Source organism: Delphinapterus leucas, chromosome 20 (genome assembly GCF_059928025.1).
Source record: "Delphinapterus leucas isolate spDelLeu-1000000601 "Yukka" chromosome 20, BTC_Dleu_Yukka2, whole genome shotgun sequence".
NCBI lineage: Eukaryota > Metazoa > Chordata > Mammalia > Artiodactyla > Monodontidae > Delphinapterus > Delphinapterus leucas.
Window position 1 is genome coordinate 52,474,739 of NC_143148.1, and position 27,810 is coordinate 52,502,548.

The 27,810-nt window shown below is 47.4% G+C and overlaps 1 long non-coding RNA gene across 4 annotated transcripts in view; it reads right to left on the reverse strand.

Annotated features, from left to right (window-relative positions):
* LOC111179479 (uncharacterized) overlaps window positions 1–27,810 on the reverse strand; it is a 283,874-nt gene that overhangs the window by 9,243 nt on the left and 246,821 nt on the right. The window contains exons 7-13 of one of the 4 annotated variants that reach the window (XR_016390890.1): window positions 19,447–20,692; window positions 15,706–18,825; window positions 11,374–11,535; window positions 10,778–11,211; window positions 9,364–9,561; window positions 2,955–3,144; window positions 1,169–2,294 (exon numbers count right to left, since the gene is read on the reverse strand). This is a non-coding gene — a long non-coding RNA (uncharacterized LOC111179479). Of the gene's footprint in view, window positions 1–1,168; window positions 3,145–9,363; window positions 9,562–10,777; window positions 11,212–11,373; window positions 11,536–15,705; window positions 18,826–19,446; window positions 20,693–27,810 lie in introns of those variants that run through there. The other 3 variants (XR_016390888.1, XR_016390887.1, XR_016390889.1) reach the window with 3 other exon arrangements.

The following is a 27,810-nucleotide window of genomic DNA, read 5'->3' on the forward strand; positions in this document are numbered from 1 at the left end:
ATTATGTCAATATTTATGCAACCTAACAGAATTCCTTTGCTTTCCTCCTCTCAAACAGTATTTCACCTAGTAATGAAGTTAAGGGATTACAGCTTATGTATTCAGAGGAAAATTTACTGCTTAAATTACATAAACATATCGTGTCATTAGCATTGTCTATAGCAATACTTTTCTAAGCCTTTTTAAAATCACTAGCCACAAATGTCTGAAGTTTATATTTTGCATGTAAAGTATGAATTTCAGCATGCTTAGGAAGAAGTAATTCAGTTTTTACGAGAATTTTTTTCTTTAATCCTTTTGCATCACAGTTTTGGTAAAAGCTGTGAGATACGATCCCTGCCTTTCATGAAAGTATTTTTGGTCAGGAACACTGAAACTGCTACACTTATAAATAAACAACATTTATAAACAAAGTTCACCAATGAGGAAGACCATGAGATATAGATTCATGGCCATGCACCTAATTGTTGCAATTATGTGTCATTTCTAGATATTAAATACCCATGTTTGGTCAGATAAATGTATTATTATCTGCACATTTTTATGGTTTACTTTTGTACACTGCTGTCAAACCAGACAGGGTATCTTTTTTTTTCTCTCATTGCAGAATCATTTATAGTCTCTCATTTTCTCTTGAAAAAAAAAAAAAAGGAAGATCCGAATTATTTTTTAGACGTGGAGCAGCGGTGCCCTCAAGCTTATAACTTAATTCTCATTTTTGTCCTTTTTCCTTTATTATTTGGTGATTCACAGGGGTGTCTAAACATTTACAGTCTTCTGTTAGTGGCGTTTCTCTTGTAACAATTGAGCTCTCTCATTTTAATTAGTACTATTCAGGTTTTTGAGTCTCTACAATTATAGCAGGCCACATTTCTTTAGATTTCTTTGCTAACATTGTTTGTTTCACTTTGCTCCAAGCCAATCTAATCCAAATACAATATGAACTGTGCCTTCTTACTGCTTAATACTCCCTTGCTATACATACTCTAGTAATCTCTGTAGAACAATACAGAGTAATTTAGAAACCATGCGTTTGTCATTATTGACCAGTTCAAACCAGTAGCATTCAGGTTCCTGAAAGCAGTGAATCTTTATAGAAGAATTTGCGGGAGGGAGGAGGGCATGGGTCGGATCACGTAGGAGATTGTGAAACCGTAACATCAAAAACACAATTTTGGTTTCATGTCAGTACATACATAATAACTTTTTGCAAAAAAAACTATTTTAAATCCTGTTTACGTCCAAATTATAATGATTAAAAGTGAAAGATAATATAGTTTTCCTGATTCTGAGTTACAGCAACTCAGGTATATCATGTTGGAATCAGACATATATAATCTAAAAAGAACAAGATGCATCAAGGGTAGTGTCTGAACTCTTTTTATCCAGGAGCTGATTTTACGGTGCAGAACTAACCAGTGTCCACTGAGTTTCACTCTGAAACCAACTAAATCGATTTGAGAAAAGAGTTGTTCAGAGGAACTGAATGATAAGGCATGGAGTGTTGTTCCTAGCTGTAGTGTTAGAGAAAAATCCTTTCAGCAGTCTTTAGTGAGCAGGGCAAGTAAGTCAGAAATCACTGTTAGCAGATTCATGGACGAAAATTAATCGAATCAGACGAGATAATCTGATAAGGGTAAAATTGCTGAGGAAACAGTCTTGCCTCATATTGGAGAATGTGAGACAACAGTCTGATTACTGGGAGTCGTTATGAATAGGTGAATTATGTGCTAAATAATCATCAGAGTAAATCAGCATTTATTAATTCTTTTCTCTTTAAGCAATTCACAGTTGTAAGTTAAAGCCGCTCTCTCTTTGAAGACACATCTTCTATAATTTTTATTAGAGGTAATTTATTATTTGCATTACCTGTATTTACTTCATAATTGAACATTTTACATTCAAATTTATGTAATGCATTATGCCTGAGAATATATTTCTGCCTGATTAGCATAAATAGTCACTTACCTCATGAATTACTAACAAAGTTTATCTTAAAATATAGGTTTTTTTTTATTAAGTGGAACACAAACATATGTACAGTAAATTCTGATTTTCCAGTGCAGTTAGAGAACGGCTCACGTTTGGTTTCGGGGAAGGCAGGCCATCAGAGGAGGGGAGTAATCGTGAGGAGAGAGCGAAAAGTAGACAAATGGCATCTGGAGGTTTCTTTGGGGGGGGGGTTATCATTTCGATGGGGGTATAGGCCTGGTGCGGGTGGGCAGCGGGACGAGGGCAGAAGAAGGGTCTGGGGTCTTCATACACTGTTTACATTGTTTACTGGAAAGTGGATTCTGAAAAAAAAACCCACAACTCGTCACCTGTGCCTTTGTGAAGGACCCTGGTAGCAAGTGCTCGAGTCTGGGGTCTTGTTTGTTTTGTCTGCTTGTTTGTGTCAGAGAGTTCTACCTTAGAACACAATACACATCATTTAATAAAATTCTTGTTTGTTTTGCACTAGAGATGTGGAAAAGCCAGATGTTTTCTCAAGTGAGAATTCCCGGGACAGCCTCCCAGATTTCCTCCAGCTTTCCTCCCTCCCTCACCCGACAGACACCCAGTGTGGCCTGGCAGACAGGACGTGATTGATAATAGCTCTGTGCACACACCGGCATTTGAACGAAAGGACTTCTTCGGGGTTTAGGCACCAGATGGAGATCCAAAATGATGGGGCCTCTTTCCTACTCTCGCCATTCCAAATCAACAGATTTCCACGCTTGTTGGTTTTTTTCCCCTTCTTTCCTTTTTTCAGGCCATGGACATCTCCCTAGCTTTTTCTTTTCCTTCAATTAGGAACCACTTGCAATTCACCATTCCATTGTTACCCTTTTTGATCCTACTCATGGCTGTACCACGCAGGGAACTTGTCTCGAAAGCATTCAACCCTTCAAAGATTTACTGTGCTGAAATCAGAACTGATTTTTTTTTAAAAAGGCAGGAATAAAGAAACGAACCTGATACTGGGACAGTGTCTGTTCAGGATGTGTCTTCTGTGCAGGGGAACCCAGGGGACGGGCTGGTGGTCGTGCTGCCTCTGTAGAGTTTTGGTCACTCTCCTTCCTCCCCCTGGGTCTGGGGTGACTCTTAGGTCCTGTTCCAGAGGCATTTAGCAGCCACTCGGCCTGGGAGCTGGAACCTGGAGCTCTAGAAGACACAAACCAAACTTAAATACGTGTGTGCTGACTGCGAGAGTGCGCTGATGCAGGCGATTTCTCAATCTGTGTGTTTCTCAGTTTGTTTGGCTGGACCTGAGAGAAGAGATCCCTTGTGGCCTGTGTTGTATCTTTGTTCTTGGTTGCATCATGGGTTTTGCTGAACCTTCTCGCGTGTTGTTCTGTGCACTGAAAACACCAAACTCGCCCAGTGACACCCTCACGGCATTATCCATCATGGCAGTGTTGCTGGTTGAACAGAGAACTGAGTGAAACATCCCCGCCCCTAACCCCCAATAAAAATGAAAGTCCAACTTATAGACCTTTTGCCAGTATTCTTATTTTGTCATTTTATAAACAGCGATCCATGCTCTTGGTTAAATATAAACATTTGAACAAGACGGAAATGGGAGGACATCAAACAAAAGAACCACAATTCCTCATCTCCACTCTGGTCCCCTAATCGTGGTCTCAGGTGTGACCATCTATGACAGTTGGGGTCCGGGTGGACACTCTTTACAGAATGGAATCGTAGCAGGCACGCCATGCTTCACGCCATGCTCCTGGCAACACACGCACCCTAACCATCTCAAAAAGCAGCTTGGGGCACTCCTCTGTTCTTTGGCAGAATTCACTTCGGAGAGGGGCCCAGGAAAACATTTTCATTTCTTCTAAAATCAGAGTTAAAGAAATGAAAATCATCTAGCATGGATTCTGTCAGTATATAAACAAAGCCATAAAATTTAATTAAGTTTTCTTGTGGAAGGAGTGCATGGAAACCAAAGCACGTAGCACCCACACAAGTCCGTGTGTGGTCCTGACAGCATGTACTTGATTACCTCCAGTGATTGGGTGCTCACTACCTCCCTATTTTACCTTCTATCTTCCCACAGTCCTGAGACTGTCAGGAGAGCTGTTTGTTTGTTTGTCTGTTTGTCTACTATCAAGTCATATCCCTTCTTCTCTACATGAGTCTTGATTTTATACACTCAAAATCCTTTGGGGATTATACACTTACATCCTTTGGGGGCTCTGAGGAGTAGAAGACAACCACTATGACACCCTCTCCGTGCCTTTCCTTTTCATTTCTAGACATAGTCAGTGCCTTTAGCATTTCCACATATGCCTGCATTTCAAGCGCCCCTGCCTTGAGGTCGCTGCCCCCACCTGAGGGTTCAGGTTCCAGAGCTGAACTCGGATCCCCAGGCTGTAGCCCCACCCTCTGCCTCCTTGAGCTGCAGCCTGTCTGCTCCCCATGCTAGACCACAATTTCCCGACCTCTCCGGCAGACACATAACACCAGGGACTCATCGAGCACGGCCCCAGGCCTTTTCTCCTCGTATTTCCCCTATCCTCTGTTTGTGGGCTAACATTTTTGAGCCCAAGCACGGAAACATACAACGATCCCCCTAGGGTCCATCTCATTCGATCAAGACTGTTCCCTGCTGCCTAAATCTCTTTGAATCTAGGATGTGCCATCGACTAGTTTTAATTCGCTTCCCACCTTTGCACCAGCTGCAAATGAAACTGATGCGCTTAACCTCTCAGAAGCAGGCCCCTCACCTGCAAAATGGGAGGTGGGCAGGATCAGAGACTGTGCCTGTGAAGTGGCTTTCACCACATGAGGCCACAGGGCAGCTGTATAAATGGCTGGGGACCTCTGCACTTCTGACCCTCCCCCTGACCTGCTGATGACAGCATTGCAAGGGACCGAGCCCCTCAGCAACCCAGTAGAGACGGCCCCTCCCAGTCCCCCCATTATACAAAATGACCCACTGGATTATTCGAGTCCCCTAGTGGACATTTAAAATTAAATGGGCCTAGAACATCACCAAATCAACAGGGAAATGCAAGTCAAAGCCACAATGAGATAGCACCTCACACCTGTTAGGATGGCTATTATTGAAAAGACAAAAGATAACAAGGGTTGGTGGAGATGTGGCAAAAAAAAGGGAACCCTTGTGCACTGTTAGCAAGAATGTCAGTTGGTGCAGCCACTGTGGAAAACAGTATGGAGGTTTCTCAAAAAAATTAAAAATAGGACTACCATATGGTCCAGCAATTCCACTTATGGGTATATGTCCAAGGGAGATGAAATCAGTATCTCAAAGAGATAGCTGGACTCCCATATTTATCACAGCATTATTTATAATAGTCAGGATATGGAAACCGCCTAAGTGTCCATCCACAGGTGACTGGATAAAGATAATCTGGTATACATATACAATGGAATATTATTCGGCCTTAGAAAAGAAAGAGACCCTGACATTTGTGACAACATGGATGAATCTGGAGGACATTATACTAAGTGAAATAAGCCAGACACAGAAAGACAAATACTGTGTGATCTCACTTATATGTAGAAACTTAAAAGGTCACACTCACAAAATCAGAGATTAGGATGGTGGTTATGAGGGATTAAAGGGTGGAGGAAAATGGGGAGAAGCTGATCAAAGGGTACAAAGTGTCAGTTATGCAGGATGAATAAATTCTGGAGATCTATTCTACAGCATGTTGGCTGTAGTGACCAATACTGTGTTGTATATTGAGTACCGTAATTTGCTAAGAGGGTAGATCTTAAGTGCTCTTAACACACAGACACACACACACAGACACACACACAAAGAAGATAGTAACTATGTGACGTAATGGATATTTTAACTAGCTTGATTGTGGTAATTATTTCACAATGTATACGTATACCAAAACATTACATTGTGCGCCTGAAATATATACAATTTATATTTGTCAATTATATCTCAATAAAGCTGAAAAAAAAAAGGAATTGGCCTATTTGGTAATTGGAATAATTTTAAACTAACTTACCCCATCTGGATGTCCTATACCCACCCTTCTAATCAATTCTAAAATTACATTCTTTTTGGTATAGACAGAGCTCCCCGTCGCAGATGGCAGATGACTTAGACAACTGTTTGAAGTTTCACCTGCCCTGATCTTTGTAAACCTTCGCCCTGTCAAAATATAGTAGTTGTCCAAAGCTGGGACCTCAGAGACTAATAAAAAATAGATGTAACCTAGAAAAACTAAGCAGAAGAACTCTGTGTGTGTATAAAAGCCTCTTAGCGATCCATTCCTTCCCCCCTGGTTTTTTTTGTTTCGATCACCGCCTTTCCTGCCATTTCCCAATGCCAGTTTTGAAGCCGGGAGGCTCCAAGGCATTTTCTTTTTTTTTTTTTTTAAAACATCTTTATTGGAGTATAATTGCTTTACAATGGCAAGGCGTTTTCTTGAACAGAAGAGTTCAGAGTTGCCAGTGTCCACCTTTGAGCTGCAACTGGTTCCCCCAGGTCTCTCTTGAAAGGATCTCAATGTGCAGGCTTTCGCAGAATCTGCCCTTCTTGGTGCCCATCTCACCGCCTTGCAGAGGAAGCTGGGCATGAAAGCAGGAAGGAGCCGGTGGGTATTTATGACCTGCTCTCTGGGGTCTCTGTCCTGCCTGAGAACGTGGTGCTGGCTGCCGCAGGAGACTCGGCCGGGGATCGTCACCGGGGCTCCGGGGGAGTGATGGGGACTCTCCAGGCGAGCGTCACCGACTGTGGCCTCCAGGCTCTGTGAGGAGCTGCTAATCGGGGCTGAGTGATGTGGGCGCTGGCCGGTTGGGAAAGGTGGGTCGGCATGGAGACAGGCTGCTGATTCACCCTCTGACCTCAGCAAAGCTTCCCTGTCTTCTCCAGCTCATTTTTCAAGCTGAAAATGGGCTGGACTGCACGAAGACGTTAAAAAACAAATCTGAATTGCACGGAGGGAATGTTCTCGGCCCTTTGAGGCTGAATACGGGCTAGGTAAGCATGGCCCAGATACCCATATGCACAGACAGAGCTGACATGCTGTGATGCTGTAAAGCACTGGTGGGTCTCAATGACAAGGTCACAATATCGTTGAGGTCAAAATGACAGAGCCAGTGAGGTGGGGCAGAATGGGAGGGCCAAAGCCTCCTGCATCTCCAGGCCAAACGATGCTGGGCTTTTAGGTCAACGATGTTCAGAGCCTTTAGTGGCCGAGCAGTGAGAAGGTAAAGCATGGATTTCTGAGGGTTGCTGAGCCAGGAGATGCTGCCCTTTGGCAGCAGGCCGACATGGGGTCTGAATCCTGCTTCATCCCAGGTGTGAGACCTGGGCAAGTTGTTTGACCCAGGCTCTGGGCCTCACTCTCCCCCTGGGTCAAAGGTGGAGAGAGTTTTTGTCACCACGATGAGCATGGGTACCCAGTGCCTGGCATATGTCAGCCAGTCCCCTGGTGAGTGCTCAAAAGAACTCATCTCTTAGTATGTGCCAAAGGCCGTGCTGACGTCCTACGTATACCGCTTCCATCTATGGCGCCTCGTGCATTCGAGGGTCTCAGGAAACGTTTCCCCTTCTGTCTTTTCTGCTCCTGCCTTCAAGCTGTAGTCACCCCCAAACCTGGCAGAGTTCCTCTTTCTTTCCCTTTCTCCTGAGATTTTGTATAATTTCACCCACCTGGAACTCCACGCCACCCCCCACCCCCCCCCCCCCGCCATCTTCCCTCTGTCCTATCTCCTGGCTAATTCTGATCCTTCTTCAGGTCTTGGGTTTCCTCTTAAAAGCCTTACCTGAGTCCTTGTGCCAGTCCACTAGCCCCAAGGTGGGCTAGGTGTCCGGTCCCTGTGCTCACTGCCTCTGAGCCCTCATGGTGCCACGTGAATTCCCCACCTGCCCTGTGAGTGTCCTGAAGCCAGGATGACAGCTCTCATGTCTCCAGCTTCTTTGCCTACTGCAGTGCTCTGCACACAGTAGGTGCTCAATACATATTTATTCAATGAAAGTGACTACACGAACATTCCGGTTCCTCGCCTTGCTTTCTGAAGTGCTAAGGCACACAAAATGTCCTGCCAAGTGTCCCAGAAAACGCGCCTCTAAGAGGCGCCAGGTGGCTGCTATGTTGCAACAAGGCAGTCCCCACACTCACCTCTCACTCGTCCAGTGGCGCATCCCTCAGTTACCAGGATGCTTATCTTGTTCCCTAATCGGCCTACGTCTTCCCGAGCTGGAAGTGGGTGGAAACATGGTGGAGATGTGCGGGCCCTGGAACTGAGGTGGAAATCAGCAAGTCTTGCTGGCATGGAATTCGGGATGAACGGAGGGAAGTGATTAAATACGCCGGTGTACCAAGGTGTGCCACCCGTATTCCAGCACTGGCTGCCACCACCGAAGCAGGCCCCATTCCAGCCTGGAGTCACAGCTGCCTCCCCAGGGCTTCGAGGGACACGGACACTCTTTCGTCATCTTCAAATACGAAAGCCCGCCTGCCCCCATTTCCACATGCCCAAATCGTGCTCATCCCCCAGGCGCAGCTCTGGCGCAAGGCTCCATGGAGCTCTGACCGCGGGGACTGGCTTCTGATAAGCATTTAGTAAAGGTCGGTCGTTAATGCAATTGCCGCTGCTTCCAGAAGCCGTCTCCGACTCCCGCCTTTTCTTTGTGGATCCCCGCAGGTGCATCTTGACCTCCCTTCTGGAGCCTTCTGGAGCTCTGGGAGCTCATGGTGCAGTGGTTGGGCAGAACCGGGTTCAAGGCGGGCTTTTGCTACTTCCTCGCCGTGTGAGCTCTGAGTCCTTTACGTGCTCCTCCAGTCCTGGTCTTCAGCACATGCTGGGGCGCCAACTATTGGCCCTCTTGGTGTTGCAGGTGAAAACACTGTGACCTAAACTGAATTAAGGAGAAAGGGACCTTATGGGCCCACGTGCCCAAAAGGTGCAGGAACAGAGCTGGTTGCAGGCAGGAGCCACACGATGTCCTTGGCACTGGCTTCCTCACGCCTCTTGTGCCTGGACTCCAGGCCAGGGCTCCCTGTGGGAGCAGCTCCAGCTCCAGCTCCAGCAGGTCCAATGGGAGCCGGTCTGAGTCCCCAGTTGGGCACATGAAAGTCATGGCTGGGGTCGAAGTGGTCTGGCTCATGTGACTGGTTATCCGCCCACCCCGATCCAACCCCTGTGGCAAAGGGATGAAATATGCTGACTGACTCAGACTTAGACTCAGAAATGGGGTGGGCAGGGACGCGGGAAGTGAGTCTGAGTCTGAGTCAGTGAGCATACTTCATCCCTTTGCCACAGGGGTTGGACGGGCAGGGACACGGGAAATCACGGCGTGTGACGGAGGAGGTGTCCTCCACAGCATGGGGCCCCTCACCAAACGACAACATGACCGGCAGCCAGAACGAACGCGGTACTCACCCGGGCCCTGCCCTTGGCTTTAGCTCACTCGCTCTTCACAACGGCCCTCAGGGATACGTGCTGCTATTTCCGTGTAGCTGAGAAGGAAGCTAAGGTACAGAAACGTGGCGGAGGTTTTCCAAGGTCTCTCAGCTGGTGAGGGGTACAAGGTATGAATCCAGCATGGCGGCAAAGTTCATGCTCCAACCATCTTATTATCTATTGTGAGAGGGAGATATACCAGAAACACATAGACAAATAACAGATACTGTGAGATACTATATAATGTAATGTGGTATAGCATAGTATCATATAAGTTAGTATAGCATTATATAATATAATATAGCGTTGTATGTAAAATCATATCATATATTATATCAGGAAAGGCATTGGGAAGTGGTCCATTTTTTTTTTTTTGGTTGTGCTTCTCGGCTTGTGGGATCTTAGTTCCCCAACCGGGGATTGAACCTGGGCCCTCGGCAATGAAAGCTCAGAATCCTAACCACTGGACCGCCAGGGAATTCCCAAGAAAGTGGCCCATTTTTGTATCCGTCCCGAGAACACCCATCACCAGCACGGAGCATCACGGGTACTGGATAAGGGTTGACCAGCTGACCAAATGAGTCATTCTATGAGTACAGTGAGAATCCTTTGATCTGAGAACCCTGTTTCTGCCATGGCAACATCATTATTATTACATTCCTATGTTTGTTTCGGTCACCCAAGAAGAACAGATAATCAAAAGAAGAAAGTTTGAGGAAAGATCAGGTGAGCTGAAATCTCTAGGCCTATAGCCCTCTGGCTTCCACTGGTAGTGGGTGTTTAGAGATGTCAGGCTGACCCTGTGTGTCCCTAAGACTGTCTTATTGGACCCTTCAGGTGGAAAAGACCCCAGGAAGTCTGTTTTACAGGCAGGTGGAAAAGGAGTTAAGGGTCAAAGGCAAATGGTACAGGGCTTTTGTACTTAATCTTTTCCCCTCCTTTTATAAAAGTGCCTTTGACACTTTTGAAGTCTCTGTTACTATCCCTGAATTGGTGTCTGCTACACACGATTATGCACTGGTCTGTTTGTGGGTTGTTTTTGAGCGCTAAAGTGCACAGGTTGAGCTGAGAAGTGAAGATTTTGTGTTTTAAAGATGAGGTATATCCCCTCTCCCGGCCGTCTCAGAGCATAGGTTTTAAGGCAAATAAATAACCTTGGATTTCCTCACTTCACCCCCTGCCTCCCAGCTTGTAGGCCAGCAGTATGTGACGCATTTAATCGAAGCATAAGAACGATTATGAAAATGCCCGTGAAATTATGTTCGCATCTGCGGTCCAAATTGCGAATATCTCACCTCCCTCCACCGTCCTGGTGTCACCTGATCTCAGTTCCCTTGAGGTGACTAAGAGCCTAGTCATTAATATAACACCCACCAGCTTTATTGGAACTTACCGTCAGAAAGGTCTGTTTCCAGAAACTCCCTGCTCTGAATGCAGCTGCAGGGCCGGCCTTTCTTGGCCATTGCACAAGTCCGTGCATTGTCTTTGTACGGGAATCAGTCCCCAAGCTTGAGCACCAACATGAGATCGTGGTCCGTGTTCTACGTCGTGGGGAAGAAAGGCTTCGTTTAAAGTTACACGATAGGGGCATTAGACTTCTAGAAGTAGCACTCGACTGCCTACGTTCTCACCCTTCCAACAATGCTGGGATGATTTGGTACAATGTGGTGATGGTGACGATGGTGATGGTGATGATAAATTACCACTATCAGGAGATAACAGCGGAGAGAGAAATGATCCAGACCCCATGAAGAAGTAACCATTCAAATCCAGAATATGGGCAATTCTGTAAGACAAAGGCTCCAGGTTCTTTGACAAGTGAATGACCTGTGAAAGAGAGGGGGAGAAAGGGAGACTGCTACAGATTAAAGCAGACATTCTTTTAGGTCTAAAAGAGAGGCAGCAGTAGACTGGCGGGAGCGCCGGCTTGCGGGGGAGGCACGGGCCAGTGTCTACATTGCATGGCCTTTCCCACGTCCTCACATTTACCTGTGATGAGGTCCTTCTCTGGTTGCTTCTCCTAATCACAGTGAGACGGTACGTTTCCACTCTATGCTCCAACGCCAGCACGGCCTTTGGGACTGTGCATTGCAATTATCCATATATATTTGACTTCTTGAAAATCTGAGGCAATTGTAGACCCACATGCAGCTGAAAGGAATAAAATGCAATTTTATTACATGCGTAGATTTGTATGATCGCCACCAACATGGTCAGGAGGCACACCATTTCCATCACAATGGTCTCTCCTGCTAGACTTTTGTGATTGCCTGTTTACTCTCTATTCTCCTCACGATGCTGAGAGCATCTTGATCCAAGGGTCTTATGTTTCACCTCTGCGCCCTGGTTCAAGCTAACTCATACCAGCACCTAACTTCTAGGCGCTCCTACGTGAAAGCTTGCAGAATAGACTCAAATTCTACCACAGTAAGAGAGGAGGAGACTCAGAATACTGTCTAGAAAGGGTTTGGCCAAGAGGGACAGAAAACATCTCCAGGCACGAAGCACTAACAACGTACGACCTTAAGGGAACTTTTCCTCTAGAGAGGACTGTGGAGATCTCAGTGGTAACTCTGGCATCATACGGCCTTAAAATACCATCCCCTCGGGTGATTCAAACAGAAACCTGCATTAAGGGAAGGGTAGATTTCGCTGCAGAATGAAACATGTACACCTGACTTTTATTTTTTGGTCCTAATTTTATTCCTTTTGCATCATCTTTCCATGAATATGGGGGCTCTGAGGTTAATGCACTTGAAAATGGACTCGTGGTGATTCAGGCCATGGGGACATCTCCCCTGATGGGGACAGTGCCTTGAGCAAGGAACTGGAGGTCGTCAGCAAGAGTGTTGGGATTTTTCTTTAGACTTTCTCATGACAGACTTGGAAGAAGGCAAGTTTTCTTTAATTGGTCGCTAGCCCACTCTTGCTTTTCATCCTACTACTGTTAGGATTTTTGGAAACTGTCTTGGAGGAGCAGGGATCCTCAAGGACCTACTCACGTGCATCACTGATGCATGAAGACACCTAGGTTTTGATGAATGAACAAATATCAACGTATGTAAGATGACTCTGAGTTTTCCCCCAGCCCAAGTCTTGAAAGGGAGTGACCAGTTGACCGTCATTGAAATCCTTAAGCGTCAGGTCTTTACTCACTGAAAGCTTGTCCTGTGTCAGATTTTGTGTTAGTTGGGTAGACAGAGGGATAACAAACCCTGTTACTCATCCATATCCATATATCATTTCATCTGCCTGTCCATTTATCCATCCACCCATCCGTCTGTCCATCCACCCATTTTTATGTACAGAGTGCAAATTTCTTTTAGTAGCTCCAGGGGACATGGGAAAGGCCATGGAAGCAGTAGCTTTTTTTTTTTTTTTGCGGTACACGGGCCTCTCACTGTTGTGGCCTCTCCTGTTGCGGAGCACAGGCTCCAGACGTGCAGGCGGACTCTCAGCCACTGCGTCACCAGGGAAGCCCAAAGCAGTAGCTTTTTGAACTTCTTTGAGGCAATTTCCAGGCACAAACGCATCTTTGGCTCTTAGACATAACATCAGCCCCTTAGAATACACGTAGGACAGCTTATTGGTGACAAAAGGAACCAGTGTTATTACGCTCCTGCTCTAAGTAAGAAAACTGGAAAATCCGACAGAAAGGTAAACCCTTGCTGTGGATAGGCCCCTCGTGCCCCCGGCACTTAGTATATTTCGTGTTTTGGTTTTCCAGAAATGAAAATCTCAGGGAAATGAAAAAAATATATTACTTTTCCCCTCATTGGTATCTATCTGTTCATCTCTCTAGGGGAATCTACTTCATATGGAATTCCCTGTGATTATTCCCTTTCACCTGGGGAAGTAGAAAATTTCTCCTGAACAACTTTGCTGAGGCTTCCTGAAGCTTCATCGTGACAGGACACATCTCACAGACAGGAGGGCACCTTGACTGGGTCATTCTCACTGGTTTCCTGTGGTTCTGTGAGAACCAATGGATTTGGATGGAACGGAATATTCCCTTGAAGGCTTAAAGGCGTGTCTCGTTGAACCCAGTTTAGAGCTCACTGGTGCCCGTGAATGAACACTCCCATCATTCTGCACTGTGATGATCTTTCCCAGCTATTAGAAACAAAATCCAACTGGCTGGTCACCTAATTTTTCCAAATACAGTGACAGAGTCTCACTGCAAGCGCCCCTATTGCCAAATCCTTGTCTACAGAGGTTTGGCACAAATTCTGATGTTACGCAACAGAAGTTGGGAAGAGAAAACACATACTAAACAAATGGAAAGAGAGAAGATACAAGAAAAAATAAAGCCTGGGCTTAAAACTGTGCTTATGTTGTCTTCAGGCACAGCCGAGTCGGGGCACCGTGCTGTGGTTTGAAGTCGTCAAGGCCACATACCCCTGCACAACTTACGGGGTTGGGGAATAATTACTGACGACACACTCAGAGGCAGGGCTTTTCTCATTGCTCTAGGGAGTCAGTACTTATACCTTGTGTTAACTAACCTGTCTGGGTAAGATGTTTAGGGGAGTCTCTTCTCCGTAAAATGTCAGAGCTACATCAGAGGAGCACAGAAGTATGTCTTAGAAGTCTACGCGTCTATATGTGCACCCACGTTTTTCAAAGCTGTTTCTATGTCAAAGCGTGTGGCAGTAACCCCACACGGTGCCTGGCACGCAGCAGCCGGAAACTGGTTTCCTTCTGATTTCCAACTTGGGATGCACTGGGAGGTGTCAGTATATCTGCTGGGGGTACCACTCGCATTGTACAGACACTTCATTTCAATCAAATCACCAGCGTGTGCCTTCTCGTTGCAGTTAATAACTCTTTGGTACAGTGCTTTGGAATGTCCATTGGCAGACGAGTCTTGCCCAAGCCACGTTGGGTCGGCTGGGGCCGGGGCACGACCTTGACCCTCCGGACTTCCGGCCGGTGCTCTGCAAGAGACGACCTTGCTTCTCTTCACTGTCCTTGCTGAGATGTTGTTGACTTAGCTATGAAAGGAGCTGCCCACATCTCTGGGAGGCTCCCTTACAGGCGAGATCTGTGAAGAGTCTGGCACCTGTGCTCAATCAATAGACACGGCTACTGCTATTATTACTAATCATTGGCTTTCTGAGAGAATTCATAGAAATGTGTGACTTGGCTTCTTCGCTTCTGAGAACCAGAGGTAAGTGCCTGCTCCTTGGAGGAAGTTCTGTGCCTTAGAGAGAAAGAAAATCGTATACCAAAGTGACCTTTCCCCCACAAATGCTGTTCAGTGCCCAGAACTAATTAGCCAGGCTCTAATTGGCTTGGAGCCTGAGAGGACCGGGCAAAGCCACTCCGTGGAGATGACACAGTCCGCAGGGTTCCCTGGTTACTCTCCTGGTGACTTCCGCATTACAGTTGTTCCGTTTGCTGGTAGCAAGCTGGTTTTTCAGATGGGATGGCTCGCCAGCTTCTTCTGCGCCTGTGAGCCCAGCAACCAGGAAGCTGGGAGGGGCCCTGGGGATGCAGAGGGAGACCACAGCCCGGCTTCTCCCCCCGATGGCTCCACCCTGTCTGTGCCCGGGGAAGGAAGGAAGAAAGTCATAGACCCGCTGTCGGTCAGCCATGATGGGCCACCAGCCAAGGAGGGGAGGGCAGCAGGGCCTGGGAAAGGAGGACGTGTGGTGTGTGAGGGCAGCGGCCTGGGCAGCGGAGCCTCCGCGGGTGCCGAGTCCCCAGGGGGCTGCAGGGGAGCCTTGCGGGGCAAGGAGCCAGGGCTCAGAGCAGTGTGTGGTGAACAGCCTTCCACACAAGCAGCCAGGATGACCGTGCCGGCGGGTAGGCGCGGGAGGGAGGGCGCACGGCGTGTGGGGAGGGGTGGGAGCCTGGGAATCGAGACCCGCCTCCTGTCTGTCTCCCCTGATGGGAAGCCAGGGCCGCCGGAGGGGCGGGGGCTGCCTGGTTGAGGGAATGGAGCCACCAAACCACTTGGCCTTTGAAAGATGGGACTGGAGGTCTAACCTAAGCCTTGAGAAACCCCAGGAGAGCAACCCAGGTCCTTTGATTCTAGTGCAGACCTTAAATGACGTTTGAACGTAAGACAAGAAAATAATGACCCAAGTCCCTTATTTCTCTTCCCAGTACCCCCAGTGCATGGTTTATCGGGGCCCCTATAAAAGGCCAGTTGCATCTTGACGATGCACTCACCTTGGTAATCCACATCGTGTACCCACCTCCTAATCAATGGATGCTCCTCATATTACCCTTTGAATACTACTTCTACAGTTTATCATTGACTGTCTTTATCTCCATATACCTGTGAGCTCTTTGAGGGCAGGGATGGAATCTTACCTTCATCCCTTTCTTAACTCCAAAGGCATATGCTTTATTGCATGAATGAAAAGTCAGTAACGTTGGAAATTAGCTACTGCTCTGAACATAAGCGACTGTCTTTCTTGGGGGGCCTCTGGGGCCAGAGGGCATCTCCTTGTCTCAGGGTCCGATGAGGAAAGTCGCCTCCTGCCCCAGCCTTGAACACTCCTGTGAGGACAGAAGTGTGTTTGTTATCTGTCAGCATAATTAAAACCAGATTGAAACTCACCCTTCCTCCCAAAATGACATGAGAACTTGATGCCTAATGTCCATGAGTTTTGTGTTCCTGAGTCGTGCTTTTCTTTTTTTTTTTATCTTCATTTCTCATCAGCACAAAAGAATGTTCTTTCTCTTTTTGACTTTACCAGAAATGACACTTATTTGTGTAGGAAAGGCTAAGATAAGTTTCAAAGTAAAGGAAGCACCACCATTCTCTCTCTGTACATTGACTAATACCTGGGGAAAGCCATCTGCACTAAAATGTACCACATCTTGTCCATGAAAAACGCACTGCATTTGTAATGCTCTATTGTCCGGAGCCTGTTCCCCCAGCATCCCTGCGGTCAGAGGTCAAACTCTTCTGGCAATGAAGGGTGGAAAGGTCACCAAGAAGAAAGTTTTCTGATTCCTCTGAAAAAGCAAATTGCCTTCCTCAAAGCACTTCCTCCCCCGCAGCTTACACTCCAATAAGAAGAAAGAGGTAGATGTGGGGAAAACTGTCATGTAGTTATTGAATGTGACCCCGTAAGGAAGAGATCAGAGCAGCGGCCGCAGCTGCAACAGAGAAAGCAGGCAGCCAGCCTCCGTTGCTGGTTTTCCCTCCCCGCAAATACCATTAGTATCCAAGTTTGTGCAATTCCACCCCCATCTAATTCCAGAGCATTTTCATCACACCCCCCCCCAAACCTGTACCTATTATCACTTTCCATTCCCCCTTCTCCCCAGCGACCACCCATCTCCTTTCTGTCTCTATAGATTTGCCACTTCTGGACATTTCATATAGACAGAATCATACAAAATGTGGTCCTGTGTGTCTGACTTCTTTTACTTAGCTTAATGTTTTCAAAGTTCATCTACGTTGTAGCGTATGTGGGTGCTTCATTCCTTTTTATGGCTGAGTACTATTCCGTTGTATGGATACACCACATTTTGTTGCTTCATCCATCAGCTGACGGATATTTGGGTTGTTTCCACCCTTTGGCCACTGCGAATAACACTGCTATGAGCAGTTGTGTACAAGGTGTTGGGTGGACATATGGCGTCCTTTCTCCTGGGTCCATACCTAGGAGTGGAATTGCTAGGTCACATGGTGGCACAACGTTAACTGTGTGAGGAACTGCCCCGCTGTCTTCTTTTTTGTGGGACCACACAGTGGCCTGCTGAGTGGTCTCTCTGCCCCCAGTGTTGTCCCCTCCCTCCGGCCAGGTCTCCTCACCACAGCAGCAGGGAGCAGAGTCTCTCACCCAGCAGACACTTTTAGAGCCTGTATGGGGAACCAGGGAACCAGAGAGACAAGGTCCTGTCCAGTCAGCTGATACTAAAGCATCAGCTGGCTCGCGACACCCAGAATAAAAGCACAGCTCGGGGCCGGAAGGTCCACAAGCACCTCCCCTGCTTTTCCCTTCCTCCTGCTGATGACTGTCCAGTCGCTCTGGCCTTCCTCGGACACTGGCTTTCTCCCGCCTTGAGCCTTTGCACATACCATTTATTTTGTTTCCTCTGCTTAGATTAGAACGTGCCATTCTTCACAAAGCTGCCCAAAGGAATGAGTAAATAAATCGAATTCAGTATATTCAATGTATTAACTTGCTCAAGGCCACACAGCTGGTTGATGGCAGACTCCCCGCTGGATTCTCGTAACAAAGGCTTTTTGTTTGTGTGTTTGTTTTAAATCTTTCCTTCTAGATGACCATCTAATATATCAGCCTGTATTACAAACCTTTTTTTTAGCCTCTGTATCAGGGCTTCTCGACCTCAGCACTATTGATATTTGGGGATGGATAATTCTTTGTGGAGGAGGTTATCCTGCGTGTTGTAGGACGTTTCTGCATCCCTAGCTTCCATGCACTGGATGCCAGTAGCAACTCCTGCCCCCCAAACCTCCCCAGCTGTAACAACCAAAAATATCTCCAGCCATTGCCAAGGTCCCTTGGGGGAAAAAATCATCCAGCCGAGAACCACTACTCTATGGCTATTGTCTTGTTCAATGAATACTGGAGCTGAGACCAGCCAAGGGTATTTCCAACCCCTCCTTACCAAAGAGTTTTAGCCAATTCCCCTTTAATAAGGCAGGACATGAGGCCTATATGAATTTAGAAGAAATCTGAACAACAAGGTTGGAAATCAAAAGAGTTTGTGATTGATCTGCAGTAAATGAGAATATTTGATATGCCAGATTCCTCACTCTTCCAAAATTCTGGTCAATAAATACCAACTTAGTGGGATCCTGACCCAGGATAGTATGATCTTGTACACTGAGCCATTTCCTCAAAGTATTTTTCCGGGTAGTTTGGATCATCCTTTTCAGAGATCAGAACTTTGGAGTAATGGGAAGGGGGAAGACATGAACACAGAAGGAGACCCTATGACAAAGGGGTCCATTTTAAGTGCTTCGTGTTAATTTCAACAGCTTGCATCTCCCTACATCCTTAGTATTAGGTCTGAGTCTGAGAAGCTGAAATGAACACAATTGCTCTGAGCCGGTGACTTTGCAGACCAGGATGTTCCCCAGCTCCCGCAGTGCTGTTCAAACTTGGATGCAGCCAGGGGCTCCATTAGTAACCCCCGGGAAAATATGAGTGTTCTTAGCTGGAGATGTCCAAATAACAAGATTCATCTTTTTTCCCCCTGGCAGAATCAATAAATTTGCATGATGCATATTAAATGTTTAATTAAAACCCAGTGCTAAAGCATTTTCAGGAAGCTATAAAAGCCCTTTGGAGGAGGTCTGGAAGCCAGGGGTGCTTGTAAGTTTACCAAGTGCACTGCTGCCCATCAGACACCAGGTTTCATCTTTGTTCCGTTTCTCTTTGGTACCTGAGGTGTTTCACAGGTGTTGGAGGTGCTCGATGTAATGATTCATTGATGCTCCGATGACCGCTAAAATGACAAGGATTTGAGACTTTAAGGGTAGAATCACCAGACTCCCTCTGGCCAGATCCAGAATCCACGTCCTTGCCCCTCCTGCGGTAGGAAGCGAGTTGGGCGCCTAGCGCAGAGCCCGTGTGGGAGAAACATAACGATCCCAAGAGCAATTTGAAGCTGAAGGGGGGGAAGTGCCTAGAGACAGAATTTTGCTCCTTTGGCTGTAATTGCCAGTAAGACTTCCTGGGGCCTCGGAGCGGGGTGCTTTCCAAGCAGAGAAGCCGGGCTCAGATGACGCACCCCAGGTACTCTCACGCTGCAGGACGAAACCTTATTTAGTAGCTGTATTAATTGAATCCTCACTTTGGGTGGATTGATGGAATTCATATCAGAAGGTCCCCTCGCTGTTGGAGATGTCCCTCGCTGACTGCCTCCGCCCTCCAAAATAGGAACTCAACTTCACAGCTGATTTTTTTTTTTTTTCCCATTTGCTCATTCATTCCTGCATCCATTCATGCACTCATTTATTCCATAAAAGCCAATTCAGAACCTTCTAGGTATCCTGGGCTGTATTTGTCCTGAAGTCAACCTTGATCTACTAAATGCCAGGCACCGTTCTAAGCGATTTACACGCACCATTGTCTCCAATCTCCACGAGTCTTTTGAAAGCAGAGGGTTTTCTCCAGCTGGAAGCAGAAGGGGAAGTCGGAGAGGTTCAAAGCCCAAGGAGCACTGGGCCGGCTGTCGCTGGCTTGAAGCTTTCAGGTCGGGGGGGGAGCATGTGACAAGGAAGGTGGGTGCTCCCCAGCAACAGAGAGTGGCTCCCAGCTGACAAAAGCCATGGGGACCTCAGCCCCACAGCTACAGAGAAATTAATTCTGCCAACAATCTGGATGAGCTTGAAAGGAGATTCTCCCCCAAGGCCTCCAATTAAGAGCTCAGCATAGCCGGCATCTTGACTGCGGCCTTGTATGAGCCTCTCCGCAGAGAACCTGCCTCAGCCCACTCAGACTTCGGACCAACAGAACCGCGATATCATACGTGGGCGTTGTTTCAAGTCGCGAAGCTTGCGGTCTTTGTTGTGCAGCTCTCGTGATTACTGAGGCTAATAGACTCACGTCATTCTCACGATTAGGCGGCAGGCTGCTTACAGGTGAAGAAACTAAAATTCAGAGACGTGAAGATACCTTTTCAAGCCCACACATCTTGGCAGGGCAAGAGAGAGAGATTCAAACCACACGGTCTCCTGACTACAATTCTGATGTTTTTGTGGGTCTCACAAATCTCTGTGGTGGGTGGAATCGTGGTCACTCTCTCTCTGTGACCCTCTGGCATTGTCAGTGAGGGACACGAGATGTTGGTGTGAGTGGAAGCAGACCGGTGGGTTGGGAGCCGGCTGGACGACACAGGTGGGGGCCATAGAGAAAGGGGGAGGGACGTGGAAATGGAGGTGCCATCAAAGGAGAGAAAACACAGCCGGTCAGGAGGTTAGGATGCGGGGAGCTTCTAGTTTTCATCCTCTTTGCACGGTCAAGGACGCACCCCCAAAGGTCCAGAGCGACGGCAGGCACTGTAATGTCACACCCCTGAGTCCTGGGGAGACTAACCAACCCTCCACGCTGTCCTCTGATGGCTGCCTTCCACACTGTTCTGTCCTGGGGGGCGGAGGCCACACATCAAAGCGCGGTGTCCTGACCCCCGTGGCCCTGCAGCTCACCTGACCCTCACCTTCCGGGGGCAGATCCGGCTGTATTCTGAAGAGAAATGAAGCCGAAGCAAAAGGAGCAGGAATCGAACATTTGACTTCTTCAGCATCTTTAGGAATCACAGCTATCGTTTCCTTCTTTGATTATGACAGTGTTTTCTACTCCTTATGGAAACTCTGGAAAGTACAAAAAGGAGCAAGAATAAAGGGAAGAGAATCACTTAGAAACAGTGGTTGTTAATAGTGTTTCCCCTAAGTTATTCTTTGGGTAATGAGTATACAAAAATATATACACAGATATGCAATTGTATGATGAAAGGGTATGTTTAAGAGAATTGGAATCAGATGGACTCTTTATTAACCAACTTTTCACTTCATAATCTACCATCAGCGCTTTCCTTGATCACTGAGTACTCTTGGCAAGAGTGTCTTTACTGCCCACATAGCACTTAATCACATGATCATAAAAGAATTTACTTCACTTATTGCGGGACTTTCAAATACTTTCCAATTTTTCAGTAAGATACATACTGCTTTGATCTCTACCCTTGTACATTTCTGAATATCTGATCATCTCTGTAAGACAGAGAGAACAAACTGGGGTTACCAGGCTGTGATGGTTAATTTCACGTGTCACTTGGCTGACCGTGGGGTGCCCAGATGAAACACTATTTCTGGGTGTGAGGATATTTCTGGAGGAGCTCAGCATTTGAACCTGTGGACTCAGTAAAGTGGACGCCCTCCCCAGTGTGGGCGGGCATCGGTGACTCCGTTGAGGGCCTTAGTGGAACAAAAGACAGAGGAAGGAGGGATTCACCTCCCTCACCCCTGCTCCTCCAGCCCCTTTTTTTTTTCCTGTCTCACTGCCCGAGCCCGCGCACTGCAATGAAGACCTAATGCAGCCAAAAATAAATAAATAAAATAAATAATGTTTTTAAAAAATTAAAAAAAAAAAAAAAGGGATCCCAGATCCCTGCAGACTGGGATCTACACAGTCGGCTCCCTGGGTTCTCAGGCCTCTGGACTCAGACTCAATGACACCAGTAGTTTTACTGGGTTTCCAGCTTACAGGTTATCTGACTGATTGATTGATTGCTACACAGATAGCTATCCAACAGGAAATATATACATATCCTATCGGGTCTGTTTCTCTGAAGAACCCTGACTAATATGCAGGCTAAAAGGTATACGTATTTTAGGGTGCTGATATGACAAAGTATTTTCTAGAAAAGTTGTACCTGTCTTTCCACACAGAAATGTAACATGTTGCTAATGTAATGTGTTCCATAATTTTTAAAGCTCAACCTCCATTTGAACGGCAATCTCTCTCCTTTAATGCACTCCAACAGACTGCCCTGGAGTTTTTCCTTTGACAACTTTTCCACATTCTGTTCCACACAGACCCCTGCACCCCAACCAGTAGCATCCTTTAAATGTCTCCAAGTAGCCAAAAAAATAAAAGGGAATAGGCACCACTTCCTCTATGCATCTACATTGTTTATCTCTAAAGATATCCAAGTTCATCTAGTTACACAGGACATAATTCAAAAGAAGATCAAATGTCAAATAACGTTTACTTCAAAATAAAGGGCAATTTTTGAGAGCTATGTTTAAATCTCTTTCTACCTCTCTCTCTATATTTTAAATTAATTAATTTTATTTTTGGCTGCGTTGGCTCTTTGCTGCTGCGCGCAGGCTTTCTCTAGTTGTGGCGAGCGGGGGCTACTCTCCGTTCCGGTGCGTGGGCTTCTCATTGTGGTGGCTTCTCTTGTTGCAGAGCATGGGCTCTAGGTGCGCAGTCTTCAGTAGTTGTGGCACGAGGGCTCAGTAGTTGTGGCTCGCGGGCTCTAGAGCGCAGGCTCAGTAGTCGTGGCACACGGGCTTAGTTGCTCCGTGGCATGTGGGACCTTCCAGGGTCAGGGCTCGAACCCGTGTCCCCTGCACTGGAAGGCGGACTCTTAACCACTGTGCCACCAGAGAAGTCCCATATCTATACATTTTTTAAATTAACTGTTTGTCCATAAGCTCCTAAGCCTGGTTCTCAGCCAAGAGCAGCAGTATCACTTAGCTGAATCTCTTTGGTGAAGAGAAGGAGAGAAAGCAAAGCTGACTGAAGATGTGCCACGTGCTAGACCCTGCACCAGCTTCCACTGTGTACATGATTTCTTTTTAAGCCACACGAGGTATTCTTTTCTACATTTCTGTGCATAGGGAAATCAAGGCCTACAACCAGGACTGTGGCAAGCAGAAGGAGACCTGAACACAGGAGACCTGAACATGGAGTCCCATGCTCCATCGCCTCTGTGTTCTGTCACCAGTTACTCTAGAAACAGATCCTAAAGCAGGGCAGCGCCCACGGCAGCACCCAGATAGCACACTGGTAAGGCTCTCCCTTCACGCTGGCTTAGAATTCCCTTCCCTTCTGCTTCCTCAGATCAGCTCTCAGATAGACTACCTGAACCCACGTGCCTACTGCAGCCTCTGCTGTTAGGGGTCTCCAAACCGAGACATTTGCTTAGAAGACCTGAGCCCCGGAATGACCCTGCAGAGCAGGGCGTGGCTCAGGTGCCGGCTCCCACCTTTCCTTCTCCAGTCTTCAGGTCCCCAGAGGCGACTGCAGCGTGCCCTGCTGTGCAAAATGTCTCCAGGGAGCGACACCTGTCCCAGAGGTCTCGCTTTCGTCCCAGCTGGGCCTACGCGTGACCACGAGTGAGTCACAAGTGAAAGATGGAGACGTTTCCCCCGGCTACGGGGCTCTGGGCCCCCAAACCACATCTCTGCTTTCATATGTGTTGGGATGATTCAGCGGAAACTTCTGGTCAAACGGATCACCATAGCAACTTTCAGTAGACATCCAGCATGCAAATGAGAGAGTGGAAAGGGCCACTTTCTCAATAGCCCAAAGCCATCATCCTCTGAACCCTCCGGGGATCGAATTCTAGACTCTTTGAAGGTTTAATGCAGAGCCTGCTTCAATGCAGGTCGGCACCTGGCTGGGTGTGTTGGTATCTTCAGATGCTAAAACGAGAAAAAGTCCCCGGGGGTGGTTTCTACAGTCTGAATTGTTTGTCTCACAGGGAAGATGTCTATAGGGGAGCTGGGAGACTGGGGCTTCACGTTTTCTCTGTGTCATTTATGAGCTTCAGGATCTTGGCCAAATTACGAAAACTCTCTGAGCGTCAGGATTTTCATCTGTAAAATGAGGGTAAAAATACTTGCTCAATAGAGATACGATGTGTCTGAAATGAGAATTGGAAAATGCTTTGCATGTATTAGTCCTTCAATAAATGGTAGTTACTGTACTATCCTCCGTGGACCTTCTGAAGCCCATCTTTAATCGAATGCCAGTTATACGGAAACTGTGGTGTTGATCGTTAGGGATGTAAATGTCAATGTGGCATCTGCTCTCAAGGGGCTACAGGAGCTGCTGAAAAGAGGGTGAAAGGGGGTTAAACGGATTAACCCTCTAACTTAAAAAATCTACACTACACAGATTTCAATGTAAAAAGCCAATGGGGTGTTGGAGAAGGAGAAGTGATTTTATTTTATTGACACATTATTTACTATATCAGACAGGAATGCCTTTGGCTGCAAACAACAGAAAAATTAATTAAGAGGGGGCTTAAACAAAGAAGGATTAATGTTCTCTCTCTCTCTCTCTCTCTCTCTCTCACACACACACACACACACACACACACCACACAGGTGTGGAGGTAGCTGATTGCTAGCATTAGTTCAGTGGGTTGCTAATATTAAGGTCACCATCTCACCATCTCTGCAATTCTCATCTTTCCCCTCTTGCTATCACCTCATCTTCCCAAGGTAGCTGCTGAAGTGCTAGCCATCGTGTTTGCATTGCAAGGTGGTAAAAACAAAAGGGAAATTGATGGTACCATTGGAATGTTTATATTTTATGTATGAGAAATGAGTCACATGGCCTTTCTCAGCTACAAGATTATTCATGGCTTGACTTGATGAAATGTCACATCATCCCCAAGGAGGAGGCATGTGTATAACCCAAAGTCACAGGGCAGGAAAAGAGCAGAGGCCCTCTGACTTTGGTCCGTGCTCTGCCCTTTCGCATAGCTCAGCTCTGATTCAGGGGTCCAGAGTTTGTGGGGTGGGCTGGGGAAGGCAGTAAGGGCCTGTTGAGGTACACAGGACCCCAGCTTGGTCTCTCCTGGGAAAAGGGTGAAGGTCATTCACGTTCTTCTGTAGAGAACCCTGACTGCATCCGGGGGAGAGGAGGAGAGAGACAAAGGAGGCTCTACTCCGGGTGGACCTTGGGGCACCTGGGAGAAGCACACCCATGTGATTCTATCTGATCCACAGCTTTGTGTCTCTTGGGTCCTAGCGAGAAGGAGTGGGCCTGGGGAACCAAGAGTAGTTTTAATAAAGGGAATGTTTACAGAGCACAGGAACACAGGATATAGAAAAGCCTTAAGGCAAAGTATCATTTCCTGGGGTTTCCACCTTCAGGGAGCCAGGACCACCTCTTGCTGCCTGAAAGGGTAAGGAAAGGGTGCATGGTTCCAAGACTCAGGGAAGAGGGGAGGAGAGAGAGAGAGAGATGGAGAGAAAGGGAGAAAGAGACAGATAGGGAGAGAGAGAGAGAGAGAGAGAGGTGGGTGACTAGACAGGGCAGCCTGACTCCGACTCTATAGCTGTAACCTTCAGTCAAGGGCACGAGTGATCCTGCAGGTTGGGAGGCAGGAGCTCACCCCACCGCCCTGCAGTGTTACTCAGAGGCCTGACCCAGCTGGAAGCCAGAGGGCTTGGCGAGCCCACTCACACTGATCTGTCTCCCAGAGCCCAGAGCTGAGTGGGGAGAAGTAGAGAATGGACCTGGCGGGGGTGGGGCTGGGTGGAGACAGAGCCCAACAGGGACACAAAGTTGAATGAGGGCAAAGAGGCTGTTAACACCCTTCCCCCAGTCCTTTGTGCTGTTACAATTACCCCCACCAGTGAATGTTCCAGAGGCTTCCATGGAGCACATGAAGATGGGGTTCACACGTCGGCCCCTTTGCCATGGCGTTCTCTACCTTTATACTCAGCGCCTCACTGCTCACCCATCCTCACTACTCAGCCCATGCTCTAAATTTCGTGACAGAAGGTTAGAAATAGCCTCCCTGGTGTTTCCTCTTAAAAATCCCCCAGAGGGCTTCCCTGGTGGCGCAGTGGTTGAGAGTCCGCCTGCCGATGCAGGGGACGTGGGTTCGTGCCCCGGTCTGGGAAGATCCCACGTGCCGCGGAGCGGCTGGGCCCGTGAGCCATGGCCGCTGAGCCTGCGCGTCCGGAGCCTGTGCTCCGCAACGGGAGAGGCCACAGCAGTGAGAGGCCCGCGTACCGCAAAAACAAAACAAAAACAAAAACAAACAAAAAAGATCCCCCAGAGAGTTACACTCTGGGGACGAAAACGCAGTGCCAGTTTTGTCACTGTATCCTTTTCATCAATAAATTATGTGATCGAAACTGTAGGAATATACATCCCCTTAAGGGATGTGGGTGCAATCAATGGTGTGTCAGAGGGAGATACTTATATATTTTTCTTTAAATCAGTCCACGTCTCAAATAATAGTGCGAGGAGGAACCATGTGATTGGCAGTCAGTAGATATTTAAAACAAATGGCGGACTTCCCTGGCGGCGCAGAGGTTAAGAATCTGCCTGCCAATGCAGGGGACACAGGTTCGAGCCCTGGTCCGGGAAGATCCCACATGCCGCGGAGCAACTAAGCCCGTGTGCCACAACTACTGAGCCTGCGCTCTAGAGCCCGCGAGCCACAAGTACTGAAGCCCGCGTGCCTAGAGCCCGTGCTCCACAACAAGAGAAGCCACTGCAATGAGAAACCTGCACACCGCAACAAAGAGCAGCCCCCACTCACCACAACTAGAGGGAGCCCGCTGCAGCAACGAAGACCCAACAAAGCCAAAAATAAATAAATAAATAAACCAACCAACCAATAAATAAATTAAAAACGAATGGCTAGTGACAAAAGAAAGGGGAAAGCATACATACACATCAATTATACATGAATACATTATGTGTCTATTCATTTAATGACGTGTTTGCACCAGTGGACCCATCAACTCAGTCAAAATAGAGGCTACAGTAGCCACATCTGCGGGTTAATTTGTTTCTTTCAGGACAACAATGAAAAGTGATGCTGGAAGATTCTGGGCCATTCTGCCGAGCTGATCCTACCCTGAGGACAAGGTGTAGTTTTCTGGTGCTTGGGAAATGTGCTTTTGGGAGTGGTCAGGTGTGTTCTGGTGCCACTTCTGACTCTCAGAGGATCACCAACGATCCCAACATCAAGTTTCAGGTTTGGCAAGAGGCACATAAAAAGGTCCTCAAGGCACAGTGTCCACGAAGAAAAACCCTCAGCAACCCAGGCTTCAAGGAAGATCAGCTCTACCTCTCCCAATGTGCCTTTGCAGACACAGGAAGGGTGGAACGTGGCCTGGGATTCTTTGGGAGCAGGCGTTGTCTCTGGCATGAGATGAGGGCCGCCAGAGAGCATCGCCCGGAACATTAACATGGCGGCAGAGAACTTGTCGGGGTGTTCATGTGAGGCCCAACAGAAAGATGGAAACAGATCGAATAATTCTTACAAATCAGGTTTCAATGCTCCCTCCCTCCCTCCTTGTCAGCATCATCCTGAGAGAGAGAGAGAGAGAGAGAGAGAGACAGAGACAGAGACAGAGACAGAGAAAGAGAGAAACAAAGACAAAGAGAGACAGAGAGAAACGGAGACAGAGTCAGAGAGACACACAGAGAGAGGGAGACAGAGAGACACAGAGCAAGACCCCAGAACAGTCGTTTGCCGGTTGGGACACACCAGCGGGTTGAGAGGACACTGCAGGTGAACACGTTCATTCATTCTGCAGACATTCCTTGACCCTCTTCATCTCAACACCAGCGCCTGTCCTCCCGGAGGTTTCCAGGCAGTGGACAGACAGACAAGCAAGCCTGAGCTTAGGACGGGAGTAACACGTCCTGTGATAAGGCAGCTGGGATGCCCCAGGACCGGCGCCAAGTCGAATCACAGGCAGGGCACGGGCTCCGGGTATCAGCAAAGCAGCTCTGCCCACCCCTCGACCCCGAGGTTGTTTCTATTGACAGCAACTGAAAACACAAATTAGTCGTTATTGTGGAAAAAGCTGAACTTTGTTGGACTTCATTTGTTCACTTCCAGTCTGATAGAGTTGCCATTTGTAATTACATATAGGGTTACCATCATCTTTCATCTTCCAGCTCTCCGAGTCTCTAGAAGGTTGCACGCGGCCATATTTGG